A 7,605-nucleotide genomic window follows, 5' to 3' on the forward strand; every position below is an offset into this window, starting at 1 on the left:
TTGGCATTGGCATTGGCTTAGGGCAAGATCTTTATTCTTCTTTGTCCCAGCTGTTCTGTGTTCTTTTGGTCTCTAGCCTTCCTTTAGAAGTAGGAGGGAGTTTTTAATTGTACACTGATCTGTTAGGTAGTTGGAATATATCTATTTCTAGAGGCAGGTGCATTTTAAACTGACCCCTGCCTGATTCAGGACTTGTACTGCTTCCCAGACACTGCTCTCTCCTTTTGTCTTTTCTTTGCTTTAAGATTTATTTGTATTTTGAGAGAGACATAATACAATCGGGTGAGGGGCAGAGCAGAAAGGGAGACACAGAAGCTGAAGCAGGCTCCAGGCTCTGAGTCATCAGCACAGAGTCTGACGCGGGTCTCCAACTCACAAACCGTGAGATCGCGACCTGAGCCAAAGTCGGACACTCAACTGACTGAGCTACCCAGGCGCCCCTGCTCTTTTCTTTGACACTTGAACCACACTGAACTCCTCTTCACCTTTTGTTGGCTCATATTTTTAAGTCTTAGATGGATTTTGGCGTTGTTGTCATTGTTTCGTGCACTTAATGCTTGTGAAGGTTTGTTCTCATAGTTACCCTTTCTGTTGTGACGTTGTTCTGCAAGCCTTGTTTTTTCATATTTCTTTCAGAGACTACATTTCTTTTCTGCAACAAGCTGCTTTAATATTGATTTTAGTTTGTGTCTGTAGTTGATGTGTCGTCATGGTTTGTGTGTGTGTGTGTGTGTGTGTGTTGTTTTTGTTTGTTGTTTCTGTTTTTATTTTTGTTTTTGCTTCTGTTTTGCCTGAAAAACATCTTTACTTTGCCTTCACTGTGAAGAATGTTTCTGTTAGGTAAAGACTTCCAGGTTGGTGGCTATTTTAGTTCACCTTTCATACATGCCAATCCATCATCTGGCTTCATTTGCTTTTCTTGAAGAGTCAGCTGGTAGTGTTGTTGTTGTTGTCCCATGGAAGGCGGTATCTTTGTCCTCTCGTGACTGTTAACATCTTTTTGCCTCGGGTGTTCTTTGTGGAGTCACTCTCATGGTTCTTTTATCAGTTTTGATTCTTATCTTTGTAGCGAAGTGGTACTACCCATTCTGTGTTTCCTCTACTTTGTGGGTTCCTATTGGACCTTTGTACCATATCTTCTGTGTCTTTTGGGCTTCTGTATTTTCTGGACGTTTTCTCTGTGTATGGTCTAGATATATTTTTACCTACCTATCTTTCAGTTCACTGAGTCTATTCACCTGTGTCTAGTCTGATGTGAAACCCACAGACTGAGTTCTTAATGCCATTGACAAGATTTTTTAGTCTTTTAATTATGTTAGAGAGCTAGACAGACTGGGAGCAAGGGAAGAACAGAGAGAGAGGGAGACACAGATGCCGAAGCAGGCTCTAGGCTCTGCACTGTCAGCACAGAGCCCAACGCGGGGCTCAAACTCCCGAATCACGAGATCATGACCTGAGCTGAAGTCAGATGCTTAACCAACTGAGCCACCCAGGCACCTGGAGATCTTAAGTTTAGCTCTGATAATTTGCAGTTTGAGAATCTGTTTTGAGTCTCTGAAAATTTCCCATTTGTCAAGAATGGTTTTTGGACAGTTGACTTTTGCATCCAATAACTCCAGTCTATGTGTCTCCTCTTGGTCTGTTTCTCTTCTTTCTTCTTTGGGTCGTTATGATGTAAAACCTGTTGTTTTTTTTATGTTTATCTATTTATTTTGAGGGAGAAAGAAAGTGAGAGCAGGGGTGGGGGTAGAGGACGGGGGAGAGAGAGACACTGTTGAGGAGAGGCTCTTTTCTGTCAGTAGAGAGCCCAACACAGGGCTCAAACTCACAATCGTGAGCCGAAACCAAGTGTTGGTCACTTAAACGAGTAGACTGAGCTATCCAGGTGCCTCTCTTTTTTTGTTTGCTTGTTTGTTTCTTTCCTTTTCTTATTAAAAGAATTTTTTTGTTAATATTATTTACTTTTGAGAGAGAGAGAGAGAGAGAGAGAGACAAAACTTGAGCAGGGGAGGGGGAGACAAAGTGGGAGACACAGAATCCAAAGCAGGCTCCAGGCTCTTCACTGTCACCACAGAGCCCGATGCGGGACTCAAACTATAAAGCGTCAGATCATGACATGAACCAAAGTGGGATGCTTCCCCGACTGAGCCACCCAGGCATTCCTTTCATTTCCTGGCCTTGCCTTGCCTTGCCTTGCCTTGCCTTGCCTTGCCTTTCCCTTCCTTTCCTTTCCTTTCGTTTCCTTTCATTTCCTTGCCTTTCCTTTCCCTTCATTTCGTTTCCTTTTCATTTTTTTCTTTTCTTTTCTTTTCTTTCCTTTTTTCTTCTTTTTTCTTTTCTTTTCTGTCTTTTTTTTGTCTTGTCTTATCTTGTCTTTTCATTTCTTCTTTGTTTTTATTTTTCTGCTGGACTGTATGGAGAAGCATAGAGGCTCTTCGTGTGGTTGTATTCCTTCAGCATTTCATCCCACACACCCCGAGTGCGGCGGTTATTGGGCCCACTCAGGCGTGAGTGAGTTGAGACTGGGGCTCAGTCTTTGTAAGGTGCAGTGTGAGCTGGGCTCACGCTGTCCCCCACTCCCGTGTAGACCTCCAGGCTCTCCATTTGGAGGCCTGGAGTGTTTCCGAGGACCCGTTCTTGATGGTAGGTCCCAAAGCCCAGTTATTTTGTCCACAGCACAATGACATGATGGAAGGGTCAGCTTCTCAGGCAGTGCTTGCCGAGTGCCGGGCTCATTTTCTGTGCCTCCCTGTGCTGTCCAGAGCTCGGTTAGCTGCGACTTTCTGCTGGCCTTTCTGTTAGGTTTCCTTTGCAGCTCGTTGGTATATTGCCTCCAATCCCTGAGGAAATTCAGAATCCTCACATGTCTTGAGGGAGAGAGAGGACTCTGAACATTAGAGTTGGCTCAGCGGGCTTCCCTTTTGTTGGGGTCTCAGTCCTTCCAGTGGTGACTGCCTCGGGGTCTCCTTGATGCCTTCAAACATGCTTCAAATTGAACTCATCTTTCCTAGTTCATGATGTGTTGATTAACAGGCTACTCACATGTATAAGAGCAAGCCAGGGAAGACTGAGAAGTCGTAGTAAACATTTTGGTCATCAGCATTTGTTACAGGAGAAAACGAAACCCAGTAGTCCTTGCCTAGTACCCGTCGTTCTTCTAAAATGACCATCCAGTTTGCCCACGCTCAGCCAGCGTCCATGGGGTGGTGATGGTGTCAGCCTCCCAGCTCCCTATCCCCCACTGCCATGGCCGCCCTCCTCCCCTGTCAGGTGCCTGCCCAGGGCAGGCTTTGTGATGACGGGCTGGCTATGGCAGGGCAACGAGATGAAGTGGATCGCTTAAGTGACAGTTATTCTGGGAGTGTTTGATCGGTGTGGTTTGTTTTCTAATTTTCGTAATGTTTATTTACTATTTAGAGAGACAGAGAGTGTGGCCAGGGGAGGGGCAGACAGAGGGAGAGCCAGAATCTGAAGCAGGCTGGGGGCGGGATGCCCCTCAAGCGTACAGGGTAGCCCCCCCAAAAAGGGCTTCTGTGTTGGTGCACCCGAATCATCTGCAGAGACACAACCACCCACCCTTGTTGAGCCCTTTTGTGACTCTGCCCCATTGTGGTCGCCAGGCTCTGGCTGCTGTGCTCCTCGGAGACGGTGGTGGAGGCACATCTGAGAAGAGTGTATCTGGACGAGCGAAGGGGTTAGGAGGAAATGTCGCTTACTTGTGCACTGTGCTTCCGGAAGGGCCTTTTCCGGAGAGGTCGCTGGGGAGCTGAGGCTGACCGAGCACTCTCCCAGCAGTCTGACTCCGAGGCCAAAGGCTGGGGTCAAGGAGGAGCTTGGCTTTGTTGTGAGCGATGGAAGCGGAAGCGGAGCCAGGTGAGGCACCGGGCAGCTGGTGTTGGGACAGAACCTACCCCGTAAGGAGTTGGGTTTTCAGATAAGGGCCTGGGGTCGTTGTGTCCTCAGGGGGAAGGACCGGCATGATGTTGTGGAATTTTTTATGTTTATTTATTTTTTTCAACATATGAAATTTATTGTCAAATTGCTTTCCATACAACACCCAGTGCTCATCCCAAAAGGTGCCCTCCTCATTACCCATCACCCACCCTCCCCTCCCTCCCACCCCCCATCAACCCCGTTTGTTCTCAGTTTTTAAGAGGCTCTTATGCTTTGGCTCTCTCCCACTCTAACCTCCTTTTTTTTTTTTTTTTTTTTTCTTCCTGTCCCCCATGGGTTTCTCTTAAGTTTCTCAGGATCCACCTAAGAGTGAAACCATATGGTATCTGTCTTTCTCTGTATGGCTTATTTCACTTAGCATCACACTCTCCAGTTCCATCCATGTTGCTACAAAGGGCCATATTTCATTCTTTCTCATTGCCAGGTAGTACTCCATTGTGTATATAAACCACAATTTCTTTATCCATTCATCAGTTGATGGACATTTAGGCTCTTTCCATCATTTGGCTATTGTTGAGAGTGCTGCTATAAACATTGGGGTACAAGTGCCCCTATGCATCAGTACTCCTGTATCCCTTGGGTAAATTCCTAGCAGTGCTATTGCTGGGTCCTAGGGTAGGTGTATTTTTAATTTTTTGAGGAACCTCCACACTGTTTTCCAGAGTGGCTGCACCAATTTGCATTCCCACCAACAGTGCAAGAGAGTTCCCGTTTCTCCACATCCTCTCCAGCATCTATAGTCTCTTGATTTGTTCATTTTGGCCACTCTGACTGGCGTGAGGTGATATCTGAGTGTGGTTTTGATTTGTATTTCCCTGATGAGGAGCGACGTTGAGCATCTTTACATGTGCCTGTTGGCCATCCGGATGTCTTCTTTAGAGAAGTGTCTGTTCATGTTTTCTGCCCATTTGTTCACTGGGTTATTTGTTTTTTGGGTGTGGAGTTTGGTGAGCGCTTTATAGATTTTGGATACTAGCCCTTTGTCCGATATGTCATTTGCAAATATCTTTTCCCATTCCGTTGTTTGCCTTTTAGTTTTGTTGGTTGTTTCCTTTGCTGTGCAGAAGCTTTTTATCTTCATAAGGCCCCAGTAATTCATTTTTGCTTTTCATTCCCTCACCTTTGGGGATGTGTCGAGTAAGAGATAGCTACGGCTGAGGTCAGAGAGGTCTTTTCCTGCTTTCTCCTCTAGGGTTTTGATGGTTTCCTGTCTCACATTCAGGTCCTTTATCCATTTTGAGTTTATTTTTGTGAATGGTGTGAGAAAGTGGTCTAGTTTCAACCTTCTGCATGTTGCTGTCCAGTTCTCCCAGCACCATTTGTTAAAGAGACTGTCTTTTTTCCATTGGATGTTCTTCCCTGCTTTGTCAAAGATGAGTTGGCCATACATCTGTGGGTCTAGTTCTGGGGTTTCTTTTCTATCCCATTGGTCTATGTGTCTGTTTTTGTGCCAGTACCATGCTGTCTTCATGATGACAGCTTTGTAGTTGAGGCTAAAGTCTGGGATTGTGATGCCTCCTGCTCTGGTCTTCTTCTTCAAAATTACTTTGGCCATTCGGGGCCTTTTGTGGTTCCATATGAATTTTAGGATTGCTTGTTCTAGTTTCGAGAAGAATGCTGCTGCAATTTTCATTGGGATTGCATTGAATGTGTAGATAGCTTTGGGTAGTATTGACACTTTGACAATATTTATTCTTCCAATCCATGAGCACGGAATGTCTTTCCATTTCTTCATATCTTCTTCAATTACCTTCATAAGCTTTCTATAGTTTTCAGCATACAGATCTTTTACATCTTTGGTTAGAGTTATTCCTAGGTATTTTATGCTTCTTGGTGCAATTGTGAATGGGATCAGCTTCTTTATTTGTCTTTCCGTTGCTTCATTGTTAGTGTATAAGAATGCAACTGATTTCTGTACATTGATTTTGCATCCTGCAACTTTGCCGAATTCAGGTATCAGTCCTAGCAGACTTTTGGGGGAGTCTATCAGATTTTCCATGTATAGTATCATGTCATCTGCAAAAAGGGAAAGCTTGACTTCATCTTTGCCAATTTGGATGCCTTTGATTTCCTTTTGTTGTCTGATTGCTGATGCTAGAACTTCCAACACTATGTTAAACAACAGCGTTGAGAGTGGGCATCCCCGTCGCGTTCCCGATCTCAGGGAAAAAGCTCTCAGTTTTTCCCCATTGAGGATGATGTTAGCTGTGGGCTTTTCATAAATGGCTTTTATGATCTTTAAGTATGTTCCTTCTATCCCGACTTTCTCCAGGGTTTTTATTAGGAAAGGGTGCTGAATTTTGTCAAAGGCCTTTTCTGCATCGATTGACAGGCTCATATGGTTCTTATCTTTTCTTTCCTTACTGTGATGTATCACGTTGATTGATTTGCGAATGTTGAACCAGCCCTGCATCCCAGGAATGAATCCCACTTAATCATGGTGGGTAATTCTTTTTATATGCTGTTGAATTCGATTTGCTAGTATCTTATTGAGAATTCTTGCATCCATCTTCATCAGGGATATTGGCCTGTAGCTCTCTTTTTTTACTGGGTCTCTGTCTGGTTTAGGAATCAAAGTAATACTGGCTTCATAGAATGAGTCTGGAAGTTTTCCTTCCCTTTCTATTTCTTGGCATAGCTTGAGAAGGATAGGTATTATCTCTGCTTTAAACGTCTGGTAGAACTCCCCTGGGAAGCCATCTGGTCCTGGACTCTTATTTGTTGGGAGATTTTTGATAACCGATTCAATTTCTTCGCTGGTGATGGGTCTGCTCAAGCTTTCTCTTTCCTCCTGATTGAGTTTTGGAAGAGTGTGCGTGTTTAGGAATTTGTCCATTTGTTCTAGGTTGTCCAATGTGTTGGCATATAAGTTTTCATAGTATTCCCTGAGAATTGTTTGTATCTCTGAGGGATTGGTTGTAATAATTCCATTTTCATTCATGATTTTATCTATTTGGGTCATCTCCCTTTTCTTTGTGAGAAGCCTGGCTAGAGGTTTGTCAATTTTGTTTATCTTTTCAAAAAACCAACTCTTGGTTTCGTTGATCTGCTCTACAGTTTTTTTTAGATTCTGTATTGTTTATTTCTGCTCTGATCTTTCTTATTTCTCCTCTTCTGCTGGGTTTAGGCTGCCTTTGCTGTTCTGCTTCTATTTCCTTTAGGTGTGCTGTTAGATTTTGTATTTGGGATTTCTCTTGTTTCTGGAGATAGGCCTGGATCGCAACGTATTTTCCTCTCAGGACTGCCTTCGCTGCATCCCAAAGCGTTTGGATTGTTGTATTTTCTTTTTCGTTTGTTTCCGTATATTTGTCAATTTCTTCTCCAATTGCCTGGTCGACCCACTCATTCTTTAGTAGGGTGTTCTTTAACCTCCATGCTTTGGGAGGTTTTCCAGACTTTTTCCTGTGGTTCATTTCAAGCTTCATAGCCTTGTGGTCTGACAGCATGCATGGTACAATTTCAATTCTTGTATACTTATGAAGGGCTGTTTTGTGACCCAGTATATGACGTATCTTGGAGAAAGTTCCATGTGCACTCGAGAAGAAAGTATATTCTGTTGCTTTGGGATGCAGAGTTCTAAATAGATGTGTCAAGTCCATCTGATCCAATGTATCGTTCAGGGCCCTTGTTTCTTTATTGACCGTGTGTCTA

Source organism: Leopardus geoffroyi, assembly GCF_018350155.1.
Source record: "Leopardus geoffroyi isolate Oge1 chromosome D3 unlocalized genomic scaffold, O.geoffroyi_Oge1_pat1.0 chrD3_random_Un_scaffold_43, whole genome shotgun sequence".
Taxonomy (NCBI): domain Eukaryota; kingdom Metazoa; phylum Chordata; class Mammalia; order Carnivora; family Felidae; genus Leopardus; species Leopardus geoffroyi.